The 16,186-nt window shown below is 40.7% G+C and overlaps 1 protein-coding gene across 1 annotated transcript in view; it reads left to right on the top strand.

The window, feature by feature from the left end:
- The window catches only part of zfhx4 (zinc finger homeobox 4), an 80,795-nt gene extending 79,648 nt beyond the window's left edge, over positions 1-1,147 (top strand). Inside the window, exon 12 of the mRNA XM_085468644.1 lies at positions 1-1,147. This exon is cut by the window's left edge and continues 3,210 nt beyond it. The gene's annotated coding sequence lies outside the window, so the exon portion shown is untranslated.
- Positions 1,148-16,186: the final 15,039 nt, after the last annotated feature.

Below are 16,186 nucleotides of genomic sequence, written 5' to 3'. Positions count from 1 at the left end.
AAAAAGGCTTGTGAACAAAGAAAGCTAAGCTGTTGTACATATTCGTAGTTGGCTGTGCATGGTACAAATTTATTAATATGAAGAAATGCAAAAATGTATTGCTTTTGGTATTTCCTATTCTGAGATGAGCAAGTAGCATGTAATGCAACTGTTTGACAGGTTAAATCAAATCATGCTTAGTTATTGTTTCAAACAATGAAATCAAGTAACATTTCCTCTTATGTTTTATTATTGTAAAGGTGTTTTTGTTTTTTGTTTCAAAGTTTTAAAGCAAAATGTCAGTTTTTAATTTTCTGTGTGAGCTTTTTAAATGTCATTATTTGGATTTTTAGTATTTTACATTTACTTTATTCCTGAAGACACTTTTCGATTGTGTTTCATAAGAGACATCCTGGCCTCCCAAGGTGCAATTCTGCCATTGTACAAACATGAGCGACTGTCCTGATTCCAAAGGCTTTCTCAACTCTGGCTTTTTGCCTTTCCCCACTCTGTGGCTCAGCATTATAAGACTGAACTGTCAGCTGGCATCATGTGCTAAGATGCTAGCATCAGACAGGACGCTTTCCACACCAAGGACTGGTAAAAGCTAACAAACCAACAAAAAGGATGGTCCAACAATACAACTGTACATAGATATTGCAACTGCACAGCAGCCAAAAAAGAAAAAAAAAAAAGAACTTTTTAAAAAAAATGGATGGATTGTGTCATGTTTATGGGGACAGCCTTCAAAAGGTTGAAATTGGAATTGTTCTTTTGGATGTCAAAGGGATTTTCATGGCGCAATCATATCCTACACAATATGTACTCTTCAACATCTGGGTTACATAGGAAATGCACCCTGAGGTTTTAATAAGAAGAAGCCCCTATGGCTAAAACTTTAAATAAACTAAACCAAAAATGTTATTGATGTTTTATATATAGAGAGTAGTCGCATTAGTTTTTGTTACTGTACTGTTTGAGGTCTCAACTGTACCGTATCACGGTAATAACATGGTTTTGAAACCTTTTTTTTATTTTGTCACAGACCTGTTGTCATAGTTGAAATGACGTTTATTGTAGATGGTATTTGAACAACTTCTGGAAATAGTTCATCAAGTATGTTTGTTGCTCATTGTTGTGATACATTAAAAACTGTATCTGCAAACCAGTTTGGTCTCATCAAATATTATTTCATCTTCACTAAGAACGCTTTTGTGGTTTTGTTGTGTTAATGTCGTCCCTTTAATTTTATTCAGTTACATTACACGTTTTTTAAACTGAACTCAAATGCAAAAAACAAAACGTCACGTGTTGCCAGACTAGAATTTCTTTAGTCTTCATCACTGTACTTGTGTCTTTTTTTTTTCAGTTGGATTATATTACAAAGGGTGTGTTGGGTTTGAATCCCCCATCCGTGTGGCGTTTGCACATGCTCTCCAGGTATTCAGACTAGGTTAATTGGTGATTCTAAAATGTCTACAGCTGTGGATGTGAGTGGATGGCGACCTATCCAGGGTGTACTCCATCTCTTGCCTCGTAGCAGCTGGGTATGTGCTCCATCCACCCTGCAACCCTGAACTGGATAAGAGGAAGCTGATGGATGGATATAGTGCTTTGAATATCATTTGTTATAGGATTGGAAAGGTAAATTGGAAGAGTCTTTTAGCTATTATTGTTACAGTTTTATATAAGATTATTTTCTCTAAAATTTCTTGGGCAGTTCTAGATGCATGTAGCAATTTAGAACAAAACAACTGATTTACCACACATTTTGTAACAGGTTTGTAATCCAGGTTTCATAATATATTAAAATACACATTTCTCAAAACTCAACTGCACTTGCATTACATAGCATATATATATATGCATTATTCATTTAACAAAAGCTAAGCCAAAATATAGGAGCATTGTGTTAAAAATTAAGTATACCCTTACTGCTTCCATAGGAATTAAGAGGTTATTTAGCAGCTGGGCACTTTTAATCTAATGAATGGAATCATCAGCATGTGTGGACATCTGTATAAGAGTTTTAGTAGTTTCTTGGTCTGAGGCATTTTTGCTGCACATCAACCTGGGAAGGGTTTTAAGCCCATTTTCGAAGTCCACTATTCTACAGTGACCCAGATTGAAAGCATTCACACACTTGCCAATCTTTCCAGGAGTTTATATCCCAGGAATTTCACCACAGTGTCAACCACTGCAAGGCTCAAAGAATCGCACAAAAAAAAAGCACAAGAGCTAGATTTTAGACTCTGCAGGGCTCACTTACCATGTTGAATTTTCAAGTTCATGACAGCACAATTAGAGAAAACACTGAACAAATATTGCTTGTTTTGAAGGGTTTCCAGGAGAAAGGCTCTTTTGTCTAGAAAGAACATGGCAGCATGCTTATGTTTGCAAAGTTGTCTCTGCACAAACCACAAGATTTCTTGAACAATTTCCTCTGGATGGATAAGACCAAAGTGGAGATGTTTGTCCATAATGCACAGCATTATTATTGCTGAAAACCAAACACAGCACAAAGACCTCATACCAACTGTCAGGCACAGTAGCAGAGGGGTGATGATTTGGCTTGTTTTGCAGCCACAGGACCTGGTTACCTGTCTGTCACTGGGTCGACCATGAACTTGTCAGCATTCTAGAGTCAAATGTGAGACCATCTCTCTGACAGCATGGCTGAAATTGGGTCATACAGCAGCAAATCTACAATCGCTGAAATGGCTATTTCAGCCATTTCAGAATGGCTAGAAAAGAGAGGAATCAAAGTTTTGAAATGGCCCGGTCAAAGTCCTGAACTAAACCTGATTGAAATGCTGTTTCGGCACCTTAAGAGAGCTGCGTATAAATAAATTCCTGCAAACCTCAGTGAACTGAAGAGTGGACCAAAATGCCTTCATAACAATGCAAGAGACTGATAAAGTCGTACAGACGGCAGTTACTTCAAGCTGTTGCTGCTAAACGTAGTTCTACAAGCCACTGAATCATGGGCGTGCACTTCATTTTTTAGACACTGTTTCTGCATTCTGGCTTAGTTTTTGTTAAACGAATAATGACACAGTGTGATATGTCATACACTGCTGTTCAAATGAATTTTAAGACTTGATGTGTTGCGTCACCATCCCAGCAAGAATCGTCATCATTCCAGTCACTGACCAAAATCCAAAATCATATCAAGGATATTTCCTGTCATTATGCTATTTGTTATAATCTGACTCTAAGCAGATGTGGGGGATTATACTGGAAGTGTCTGGTAATCTGGATTTGGTCAGGTGCTGTTCTCAAACCCCAATCATGACGATCGATTAAAAGATGTGCAGCCACAAAAGAATGCCATTTTTTTTTACCTGGGGAGTTCAGGTTGATCCCCTTCAGTTTGAAACATTAACAATTAGAGAAGAGAATCTAAGAGAGACATTTTTTAGCTTTGATGTCTGGGTGGGTGGATATATTCTTTTCTAAAATAATATTAAAAAGTAAAATGGATACCAGTGTCAGACTGGGTGCCTTTCTTTTTTTTTAGATGTGAGGTCAACAGAAGCTGTCATATTAAAAATTGCACCTCGGGAACACCTCAACACAATATATCACACCCTGCCAGCGAGACGTGTCGGCCATCAGTGTCAGGGTCACGGAGAAAGCCGACATTCACAAGTTGTTAAATCCACCTAATGAAATTTCACAAGGGCGGCAAAAATGAACGGGGAAGATGGGGATCTTTTCAGTCAGAATCAGTTGAAAGAGCCGCAACATGTAAAAGCCTGAAAAACAGCGTTTCTCTCCCCCACCCTCCCTGTTCTCCCCCTTCTGACTTCACCCCTCGCCCTTGACGAATGTGCTCAGCTCACAGGGTGCAACTGTTCTGCTGAATGGCCCTTTCCTGTTGCTCACCCTTAAAGCGCAGGCGGTTGCCGATTTAGCCCACCCCGCTTCCATATTATGGGATTGAATTGCGTTTGACCTTTGTGGAGAACAATGGCTGAAGGCCTTTCATTTTTCTGGCCTTCTCAGCGCCTAGAAGAAGGACCTCTTTACATTGTGTTTTCACTGTAGTCTGCCAGTAATTCACAGGCAGGATGACAGGGTAATCTGTGCACAGTAACATGTGTGTGTGTGTGTTTGCAGTACTGAGGGTATACACAAGTGTGTTATTGTTTACTTTTTATAGGCCAAACAAAGCATAAAGCCTTAAAGCAGAATTTTGATGTGACCATAAAGGGGCCACCCAAACCGACTACCTAACTGCACTGTCCCAGAATGAAGAGGCCCACTGAATTGAAGGGTAGTTCAGAGTAGTTTAGACACAGCTTTGCTAAAGAGGCCACAGCAGTGAGCGCTCTTGCAATGAATACACGATAAAAGGTTTACTGTAAATTCTAAATGGCGTTTTCTGAAACCCATACATCACTCATGACCATTAGGTTCCACCCTCACTGCACAGTGCACCCTTCTAGCCACAGCTTTCCAGATGATACAGTACAGAGGCTGCAGTGGAGGCAGATCTGGCTTTGAATAGCCTGCAGCCAATGGATTTTCTCTGGATAATACAATGTTTGGGACAGAGAGGCAGGGATTAGTCCAGACGGATACATCCACCACCCCCCACATGCCCAATCTAATTAGACTGGAATCAGTTTAAGATGAAAGCAAGCCCTAGCATCACCGCACTAAATACTGGAATTAGTATTCCCCGCATGGGAATTTAATGATGGAGACTGAAAATCCAATCACATTCAGTCGCAGTTTAGCCCCCTCATGCATTGGGCCTGGACAATGATGAAACGAAAGAACAACAACAATGATTTGTCTGTCAATAGATATTGACCAGCACCACATCTAAGGCCACTTGCACATTGGCGTTGCTATGTTGTCATCATTTAATGAGGATAAACAGCTTATAATCGGATATTTAGACAGTCTGTTTCTGATGTAAACCTTTGTGACATTTTGACTTTTCGAGAGATCATAACCAAAATGAAGACAGAGGGAGCGTGTTTTACAATAAACCCGTCAAATTTCGGTTTGTTTGTTGAATAAATATGTTCATGTAGCATCTGTCGAATTCAAATCTATACCGCATGTGTACATTTCCACATTTTCCAAGTCCCTACGTTGCGTTTGGGCCTTCAAAAACAAGGAAAAGTTAACCTCTGTTGTTTGTCGTCTCTCATTTGTTCTTTTTACTCAGAAGACTGCATTTGCACATCAAATCCTTTAACAGGAATTTGTGAGGTTAGCTATTAATCAGCTCCTTACATCAAAGCCCTGATTGCTGCATAGCAGTTGAAACTATCAAGTTATTATCATGCAGACGGTTATTTTTTTAGTCCTTATTACGTTGCATACTTTGAGGCCAGACTTGCTGATAAAATAGAGCACATTTTGCAGCACAGACATATGAAACATTCTCATAGTCTCTTGACTTTATCTTGCCCTTATTATTAGTATTTCCCTACCTAAGTACATGCAGTCAAGGGAACTCTATTTTAAAACCGCTAAAATGCAAGCCATATTTCAGCGTCAGGTTGGTGATTAACTGCACAGACTGGAAATAACTCCCGCACCTGGGTTCTATCCACCACACAATATCTCCTACACCTGCGATTCATCCACAGAAGCATTACACCTGAGAAATCAGGAAACCATTGTCCCCTGTGCACAAATACTCAACATGAAATCTTATTATTTATTGCTAGCTGTATTTCGGGGTATGCACCAAAACAAAAACTTGTTGTTTTCTCGGTAACAGGTGTAATACAACTTTTTAGACTTATTCAAGAACTGATTCTGCAAAACTTTGCTATGTTTAACCCACAGGGGGGTGGGATTCAGTGGGATGGGTTTTTTTTTTTGCAAATAAACATATAAATGCTATTTATACAGTTGGCAGGGCTGCATCAGTGGGGAGGAGGACATTGAAAGAGGCGACAAAAGGCCTGATTCGTGTAGCAATGCATTCTTTAAAGTAAAAAAAAAAAACATTAGCAGCATTTTGTCTGGATTTAGCCAGGTGTCAACAAAAGCCTCGCAGAAACTAACATATGAAAAAAAAAAGGCAATCTAATCTTTTTTCTCTATATCTTTCCTTTGGCCTTGTTGCCTGTAGTGTTTACTGCTGCAATACCTTATTTCTGAGGTACAAAAGGGAAGAAAGAAGGTGAGGAAAATGGAGGGGGCAGGAGTACACCTGCCTTATTATTGCAATGTGGATGAAGGATACAATCACTGCTGGCATTTCTACAAAACGCGCAGCCAACTAACACGTTTTTTTTTTTAAGCGAAAGAGAAGGAGAGGGAGGTGTGAGAGAAGACGCGAGGGAGGCCCAGGAGAAAAATAAAGAGACGCAGACAGACAGGCCAACAGGTTGACAGAGACCGAGTGTCAGGGACAAAAGACGAACAGAGAGAATGGAAGAAAGAAAGTGGGTGATATAGACAGCGAAATGAGCAAGTGATAGAAGTAAACTGAGAGTGAGAGCAGGAGAGAAAGAAAAGGAGGGGCGACCTGAGAGAAATCAAACATGGGCTCAGTGCAACTGAGGTACGTCGGCAAACGAGCATGTTATGGCAGCCCGCTGGGACTTTCCCGGCAGATCGTGCCGTTTCCCAATCTGTTCTGAGGAGCTGCACAGCCCCACATGGGGATGTGTGAAGGCGTCAAGATGGGATTGCTTAAGACAGATGAAACAAGGTGTTTTTTGATGCCATCTCGAGCGGACAAAAGCCTGATTTCCTGTTTTGCCTGTGACACAAAGGGTGCTGTGTAGTTTGCCGAACAGTTCAAGGCTTTTTGTTGTCAGGGCTGTAAATAACTAAACACATGAGATGTGAAGTTATGGAGGGGTTGGATCCACATGCCAAAAACTGAAAAATATGTGACACATTTTCCTTTTTTTGGCACTTATAGTGCTTTAACACCTGTAACAAACAAACAGTATTACAGTCCTCTCATCGCATTTCTACATATTTTCATTCAGAGTGGTAATGTGAACATTGTGGCGCAGGCCTGCTTAATTTCAGACAGCCACGGCTCTCTTTGCATTCACCGGACCTCTAAAACAATAGCACAGTAATAGAGATCATTGTGTCAGGCTTTGTTATATTACTTTACATTTTAAAGGGTGCTGAGCTGCCAGGCTAAGGTTTTTACAAGGCACGCTGAGTCATTGGGGAAATAAGGGAGCAATGGAGGAGGGAGTGAAGGAATTTTAAGGGGGTGATGGAATATGTCTCACTTTTTTTTGTTCACGGTCGCGCACAAACTGAAATCATAGCATGTGCAGTGGACGAGCTGGTGGTGAGGAAATAGAAGCTAAATGTGAAGTGACACCGTGCAATCCCCAGGTCATTCACATGCCCTGCTCTTAAAATCACAATGCACCACAGCTCGCAGAGTCGCACAAAGAAAATGATAAAACAACCAAATGAGAATGCCTTGTTATTTATGGAATCGCTGCCAAACAGTTGAGGAGATGCGTTGACATCAAATTGGCTCAGATGCTGGCTATTATTAAGGCCCTCTTTGTGTATCAACTCAGCATCCTGGCAGGGACATTTGTAACAAAAAGCTTTTTTAATGAAATTTTTAATGAGACCCTGTGTTGCTTTTCCTTTCGAGTCTTTAAGAGCCCTCTAAATCATTAAAACTTGCTCTTTCTTTGATTTCAAGGTCATTTGAAGAAATAAGGCAGTCTTAAGTGGCCCTCGGACCAAAAGTGGCCTATATGCCAAAGACCGCAAATGAATGTAGCCTAATGCTTTTTAATTTGCATTCATCTTTAAAAACACAGAAGAGCTATCTCCAAGTTATAATAGGCTGAGATGGCAGTTGGAGGCCCTCTAGTCATTAGTACCAATGCAGCTCCTCTAAAATGAAGGCCTTTCTCATCTTGTTTTAACTTAGGCCCATTACTGCAAAGATGCATTAGCCTGTTGTCCATTTCTTGTTTGGCTGCATGCGATACCTCCGACTATGCCCACATATAGATGTTCGCGTATGCGTATGGATTCACCGCCTTTTCCTTCCTGTGGGCGTAAAAACACGCATGCGACACAGCTATTCAACAAACACACGCATAAAAACAAAAGAGAAACGGGGACCTTAGGAGGAGACAAAATGCATTGTTTGCTTAATCACATGTTATGAGATGTCTCTCTGTAATTATGCTGTCATCTGCCCGCTTCAACACGGGGAAAACTGGGCCGCCAAAGCATGCCTTGTTCCTCGCTCATAATTCCACACTTCAAGCTCTCAAAGTCAAAAGCGAGGATTTCTTTTTTTTTTTTTTTGCAGTCTTTCGTCTTTTCTTTTGTGTATTATTATAACACAACTGTTTAGAAACTGAAACTGTGTCACTTTTTTCCTCCCGCAGCATTCATATAAAAATCTATTTGACAGGCACTATGTGTCAATTTCTAGTGCATATGAGTGTAGAGCAACAGATGAGCGGTTTAAACATACTATATTGAACTGATGAGAAGGCAAATACCAGGCTGTCCGATTAAACACATCGAGATGAGTCTTTCATATTTCCTTTCACTCCTCCATCTTTTCATTACAGTTTTGCTCAGTTCCTACCTCTTTTCCCTTTTTCATTTCCTCGCCATTCTTTTTCTTCTTTATCTGCCTCTACTCTGTGTATGTGAGTGTCCTTCTCTCATCCTCCCCCCCTTTTTTTGTCTCTCTGCGACGATAGGTGGTGTGTCGGAGAAAAACTGAACATCTCCAGTGAAATTGGTTTTCTGTGGAGAAACTGATGGATCACTCTGTGTTCCTGACGGGAGTTTAAAAGGGATTGTTTATGCCGTGCAGACAAATGCATGAATACACACACACACATATACACCCATACACATATGCAAGGGTGAGAGGACGAGAGGATTGTTTATGCTGAAGCAGAATGAATTTTTATGAGTCGTAGATTGCTATTTATGGGGAAATACACTTTTAAGCCACGAGAAATGTAATCTAGATTGTAGCATGACCAACAATGAATTACTGGGGTTTTTTTTGGAGGCAACAGCTGCAGCAGCCTTCCTCTCACCCTCCATTTCCTCAGCATATGCACAAACACTGGAACACACACGGCACAATTCACCAGCGCTAATGTCACTGCTTTTAAATGGCTTGACGCATCCTGTAAATCAGACAAATTCACATAAAAACATAGATTAAAACGTGAACCGGGGTGGTGGAGGTGACAGACAGCTGATCTTCACAGACAAAAAAAAGGTTTCTCTTTGTCATATTGTTGTTATGTTAACCTATTTCAAAAATCCATAGACCTAGAAGTTAAACAAATGACTTCTTCCCATTTTCAGGCTGAACTTATCATAATTTCTCTAATACCAGCAGCCTCTATTGCAAGAAATGAGAAATTATTCCATTACCAGCCACCTCTCCCCTCCTCCTCCTTCGTTTCCTTCCACAAATATGTGCATGTAGTATTAGACACACACAGCCTGCGCATGAAAGAGGAAGACCTTGCTTCAAATATAAATTTCACACCAACGAGCGTCAGATGCCTCTTTTAATCGCACACACATGGACAAAGCCTATAAGACATCCTTAACATTAACGTCAACAAGGCAAAGGACTTCAGCTTTACCATTTTCTCTGCTGGCCTCTTCACACCTTTGCAGCCCCCAAAATATTTTCTGTTATGTGAATGGCTACACTGTGGGCCTTGGAAACAGAAAATCTGCACAGACAAAAATCCAAAACTCTCTTATCTGTCTTGTTTGTGGTGAAACGTGACTGTAGAGATGACGATTTCACTATGGTTTACCAAAAAAGCACAATGATAAAAATTAGCAGCGCTAAATATGCAGCTTCTTGTGCAGTCAGCTCATGTAAATGTGTGTTTAGAGGGAAAAAGTCTTTATTCAGTGATCAAATTCATTCCCTGTGTCTTTTCTCTTTTTTTCCTCTTTGTCCTGAGTTTTTATCAGCACTCATGCAATAACTCGAGCGGAGAGATGGAGCAAATGTATTCCACCCATATGTATGAACGAATGAATGAATATGATTACCATGTCTTGGACCCTCTCAAGGACATAGTGCTATGCTTTCTATGTGTGTGTTTGTGTGTGTGCATGCGTGCATGTTTTACTTCTGCATCTTTTTGCGCTGCTTGTAATGCAGCTAAACACAGTGTTTACCTTTGTCCATGTCTCACTTATTGCATTGAGTGAGATTTTTGTTTTATTTGTGCCTATCTTCATGCGCAGTTAAAGGCTCATGCTTGATAGGTGTCCTCTACAGACTCTGTGCTTTCTTTTTGTTGCATAATTACAATCTACTTCATCCCCCGGTGCACACGCAAGCAAAAAACCCATCTTTTCCTGCTCTCCTGCGCTGCCTCCTCAGAGGCGGTCACAATCAAATGTAACCATTTGCAGGTGACGTACCTGGGAAATGCTGTCCTGTAATTGTGTCACTCTGTCTTCCTGTGATGAGGTAGCTGGTGGCTTGCTGCCTACCAGCCTGCGACTCACCAGAATTACCAACTGAGGGGAGAGAGGGGCGGAAGAGGGGGGGGGGTACCATTAAAATGCAAAATCACCACTGCGGTGCAGTGCGGCGCCTTGCACCCTCACTTTTTCTCCAAGGCAGCCATCTTATGATGGAATGAGTATGTGTTTGATGGTGTGCAAATGTGTGTCCCTTGGACTCTGTGCATGTGATTGTGCGCGCTCATGCATCTATATGTCCATGCGTTTGATAGAGTGTAGATTTGAGCTGCGACGAGGAATGGTGAGATGGTGTGGGGCTGGCAAGCGGGGTTTGTGTGTTTGTGTGCACGTGTGTGTCTGTGAGTGTGTGAGGCAGGGGTGATAAATCAGAACTAGGTAAAGGCTTTTTAATGCAGCGGACCCCTCTCCCAGCCTCCATCTTCTGTCAAGGCTCAGTAAAAGATGAGAGCCCCCTGGGGAACAGCACTAGCCATGCACCAGAGCAGGGCTATGCCTCAGGTCTCTCGTACACACGCACACATTCTCACACAAACACACACACACACGGTGACAAAAGCAAATCCACTGACTGGGCCTTGTGAATGAGTGAATACATGAATAACTGAATCTACAGAATACTTGAATATATAAATAAAACTTTCCACAGGAGCCACATTTATTGATGAACACCTCCCCCCGAATAAATGTGTTTTCCAAATGATTTCCAAATGAGTTCCTAAATGATTTATGGCTGGTGATATTGCATTTAGATCAGAGAAAATATTTTCGCAGAAAACAGAATGAATATTTGGTTCATTCCTGCCTGTGCTCCTAAGGTCAAACGCAGTCTTTGTCCATGATATGCCTTGAGTCTTAAAGCGGCCCCAAGTTTCAGGGGGCCGGATATGAAAAATATGTGGAATTTGCCAACATCTGACAATACTTAGTCGGCAATATATCTCCTGTCTGATAGAAAAATGTGTTCTGAATTGCAGATATGCTCTCTTTTCTGGCATACCTTTTTAATTTGACTTTGAGGGAAAACAAGCCAGGCTCCCAGATAGACAAGGAGAGATATGACTGCTGAACGTTGTGTAGGCCTTTGCGGATGGGGCAAAGAGGACTCCAGCAGCTTGGCTTAGAAGACGAACACAAACGCTTGAGAACATAATACTTGACAACGAGCCCAGAGTGTCTGGTAGGGGGCCTGCAGAGAAAAGTGTGCCGTGTTTGGGAAGCAACAGAAATGCTGTGATGCTGATTCTTAGCTGGAATTTTGGAAACCTGTGATCCTAATTTATGCCCCTTACTTTCATTTAAAAACAATCTACTTATAAAACAATCTAGTATTAGTAATCTGTTAGCGCCACAAAAAACCACAAAAGTCTTATTTTTGGAAAGCCAACAGCTTGTAAACACAAGTTTTATTTCAAGGATTCAGTTGAAGTTATTCAAACAAACAACTAAAACCCCACATTACAAGGTACAGACCAACAGCCTTCTAGGTTTTTTGACCATTCAAGGTGTTTTTATATACACTAAAGTCACACTCATTACTTTTTAGTACATTTTGTTATCACACACACACACACACACACACACACACACACACACACACACACACACACACACAGGGTTCAGTATCTTGCCAGCAGACACACATATTAGAAAAGCCAGGGACTGAACCACCAACCTTCACATTAGTGGTCTTGCACTGCAACCTAACAGTCATGCCACCCCAGAATGAACTCTTGCTTTACAAGTATTTATAATGGAATAATAGCAGTACTTTATTTAGTTCACATAAGACTACTCTAAATTTAAAGCTAAAGCATCATACATGAACACATAACAATGATTAAATCATCAGTGCACTTTACCAAAAATTCAGGGAATTGTATGGCATGAAAGCATGGCAGGTAAGTGTTATTACAGCGGTGAAAAACGAGCTAGACAACATCACACACAGAAACCCCTCCACAGCGGACGCTTGCACCTCATGTAGTACAACAGAACAGCATTACATGTGTTTCTTCTTCTGCTTACTGCTCCCTGCTCACTCAAGAGTATCTAGCACCAGACCGGCTCTGACAATGCACAGCTCTGCTCGCAGCCGTGTGCGCGCGCCTAGCTGGCTGCAGTTCGCATTGTACTTTATGCTGAGATGAGGAACCTAATGCGCATGTTTGTGCGTGTTTATTATTCCGTCTTGTGCATGTGTGTCTCTGCGCATCTGTTGGACATAGCAGGTTAATGCTGGCTGACACATGCGGTTCACTGATCTCCACGAGGAGTCGGGACTCGCAGCAAAACCTTCATACGCAGGTATCCATGGCAACCACAAAAATTATATTTCCTTCTTCCCCCGGCAAGCTGGAGATTCCGAGATGCTGAAATGCACAAATACATTGTCATTACCTGGCTGCCTCATACTTAACAGGGCTAGGCTTTTTCTGCCTGCTGTTGTCTCATTGTTCAGTGTTGCCTACACATGTAATTTAGAAATTCCTCTTGTTACCTTCCCCCCAGACAGAAACTCCATACTATCTTTACATGATTTCTCTTTCCCCACATCAGACTCCTTTCCAGGAAAATGCTTATACTGTTGTGTTTTTGCATATTTTCCTCTTTAACTAGGCTCAAGATCTAGCCCAGTGATTTTAAATATCTAGTTAGGCTTGCAGGACATGATCAGATATTCATGCTGTTTTTGCACCATGTGTTTGGTGGTTCCTATTTAGGGCCTTGAGTATTAAATTTGATTGACATTTGAGGGGAAAGCTCTTTTTTCACCTCACCATGTTGTTTTATTGCTGACAGCTAACATCTGCAACTAAAACAAAAAACAAAAGAGGATATTAATGGAAACACATGTATAGTCTTAGTTTTAACAATCTCTACCAGAGATCAATCAAGTTTAAACATTATATCCATCTTATAATTAAAGGAATAGTTTTCAGTCCAACCTCAAAACCACACCACATACTCAACATCCTGCTGTAGAATTCCTGTTAAAAAGAGAAATATTGCACCAATAGGTGATCTAGTACTCGAAGTAAGCACATTCCCACTTTTTCATCCCTTTGAGGGGAAATTGGAATAAGCACAATGTGTCCTGCACCAAATTCCTGAAGAAGCAGAGGTTCAATCACATTTGCAGAAGTTATCGAGACTTCCAAAGAGCTCAGCTGGTGCCTTAAGCCACAGGAAATTCACTGGGACATCTGGAGGGATGTGTGCAGATTATTGCCCATTTAGTCTGTTCTAGACATCAGTAGGAGGACAGAGATGGCCCAAGCACGCATGCACAGCCTAGAAGATGTATATACACACACACACACACACACACACGCACACAAACATAAAAACGGGCTTGGTTTTGAAAGATGCTACCGCAGGCACACAACACACCAGAGTATAATCCCCCATTATGAGACCCTCAGGTCATTTGTCCAGATCTCTGCTACACCTGTCCCAGCATCCAATCACAGGACAGGTACGGTAAGGTTGCTTTGATCTTTTTTTAAGTAAGTGGATGTAAAATATAATCCAGAAAATTCGAATTACTTGGTTGTTATATTTGAATCTCAAATATAAGTCTCTGATCGGTTTAAACCACTGCAGTTTAATATTTGTCCTTCAAAAGAAAAGAAAGAAAATACTGGGCTTGTAATGTATGCCAGAGCACAATTAGCTTGGAGAATATTTGAAAAAAATATATTAATTACAGTATGAGCACAAAATGTCCAACTTTAAAAAAAGAAGGTAGATTTAAAAAAAAAAAATAGATACGCAGTATATCAAAGCATGTAATATTGAGTTTACAAGAACACACCCACCACATCCCTGACTGTCTGCATGCATGCTCTGAGCAAGATGCGCATTTCTGATGCAGTGGAGGAGGATACAGCTTTTTAAAGTAATAAAGTAGCACAACCTTTATCGACATGCATCATAAGATAGAATACTTTTTTGTGTATTTTCTTGATCTTTGCATTTGCTCTTCTGTGCAGTAAGTATTGGTTTGTACATATACGTCATATATATATATATATTATATATATATATATATAAAACCCAAATTATCCTGGGTCTTCAGAACCAAAAACAAAAGGCCAATTTTATAAATATATATATATTCCCAAAGCAGAGCTGCCTCGTCTTTCTTTAGGTGTGAAATGCAACCCGACAAAACCTCAACACCATGATAAAAGCTCAGGAAATTACTTCCTTATTTTAGGTGTGATTGATTGTCCCCCTGACCTGTTAGACTGAAGAGGTGGTTAAGAAGAAGAGGCAGACTAAGATAATTGGGCCCGGTGGTATCCAAAGCCCGGCAGGTGTTGAAAGAACTCTCATAATACAGGTACCTGCAGCGGCTGCAGCCCTGAACTTCAGCACACCTAGGATTTCACTACCTTGGAGGAATTTTGCTGTTTTATGTTTGGCATGTCTTTTATTGAATAGATGAAATATGAGATACTTGTAACTCCTATTGACATATTGGACATGCCACGAGAAAAAAACAACAACAAATATAAAAAAAAACACAGGTGTCAAAAATCAAATAAATGCTGCAGCTTTGTTTCATCTTTTCTTGGCATGAAAATAATGTCATTCACTCTTTAAAAGCATTGTCAGTTGTTGGAAATATCTCCCAATACAAGAGGGATGTAATTCCCTTACCTGTTGAAAAGCAGGTAAAAGCTTTCACCAGCAGCAGCATAGGGATCAGAGATGGAATTCAGCTCAAGTGAAAAAGCACATGTGTTTTTACTCTTTAATTTAATTAGCAATTCAGAGGGCTCGATGAGTCCTTCTAGCCATTTCAAATGAAGAGGTAAAAGCCAGACATAAGCTTAAATGATAACATTCTTTCTCAGAGAAAAATATGCATGTACTACCCTTATTATTATCTGCAAGCCAAGGGCTCTGTTCCAATTAAAGAATACCACAGATGGACCATTCAACAAGCATGCACACAAACGGACCTACAATAGGTAAAGTAAAGTACCCAGTATTACAGAGCCCAGAGAAGAGCTTTTTACTTTAAAAACTATTTAATCAGGAAAATCAACGCCTCACATCAAAGAAATGGAGATGAGGGACAGGCGGATGAAGAGGCTCATCAAAGGAGAAGATCTAGTTAGGGATTCAACGCCCTAATTCCCTTTCTCTTAAAACCATCGTCAGAGGGGGCACAGGGCCAATTTGCTCCCTAAATGGCTGCGTGTGAATGTGCAGATTGCTTTGCATAGCCGCTGGGAATCTGGGCTTCTTCCTCTTTTTCTTCTCCACATGGAGCCTGTGAATTAGAAGAGATCCAAAGACAGATAGGCTTAACTGAGCCCAAGCTACCTTCCGTAAGTCCAGAGCCCTGTTCCAACTTCCAACTAATGCAATCCATGGCCTAACTCAATTAATAGACTTTAATACAGTGTTTCTTCTTTATCTTTTCACTTTCCTGGGGATTGGGGGACTTCAATTAGAGTTGTAGAGTAATGTCAGTGAAAAGGTTGGGATTTTAAGTATGTCTGAATGTAAAGACAATGACCCGGTGTCCCAGTGGCATTAAGGTTGATCATATATGCATCCTTAATCTCAAACATCTCCTTAATCTCACTTCCTGGGACTTGCTGCACATTAATGTAATGCAGTGCATAAAATATTGACAACTCTCTCCTGTCCCTGACTTTATATGCATTAGTGTTGGATTCATTAGTCAAAATGTCCTTGATGTAAAGTAGGACTTTCA

This window comes from Copadichromis virginalis, linkage group LG9 (assembly GCF_057382275.1).
Source record: "Copadichromis virginalis isolate Kocher_CV1m ecotype Utaka linkage group LG9, C_Virginalis_male_GT1.1, whole genome shotgun sequence".
NCBI classification, from domain to species: Eukaryota; Metazoa; Chordata; class Actinopteri; order Cichliformes; family Cichlidae; genus Copadichromis; species Copadichromis virginalis.
This window is presented reverse-complemented; position numbering and strand designations above follow the sequence as displayed.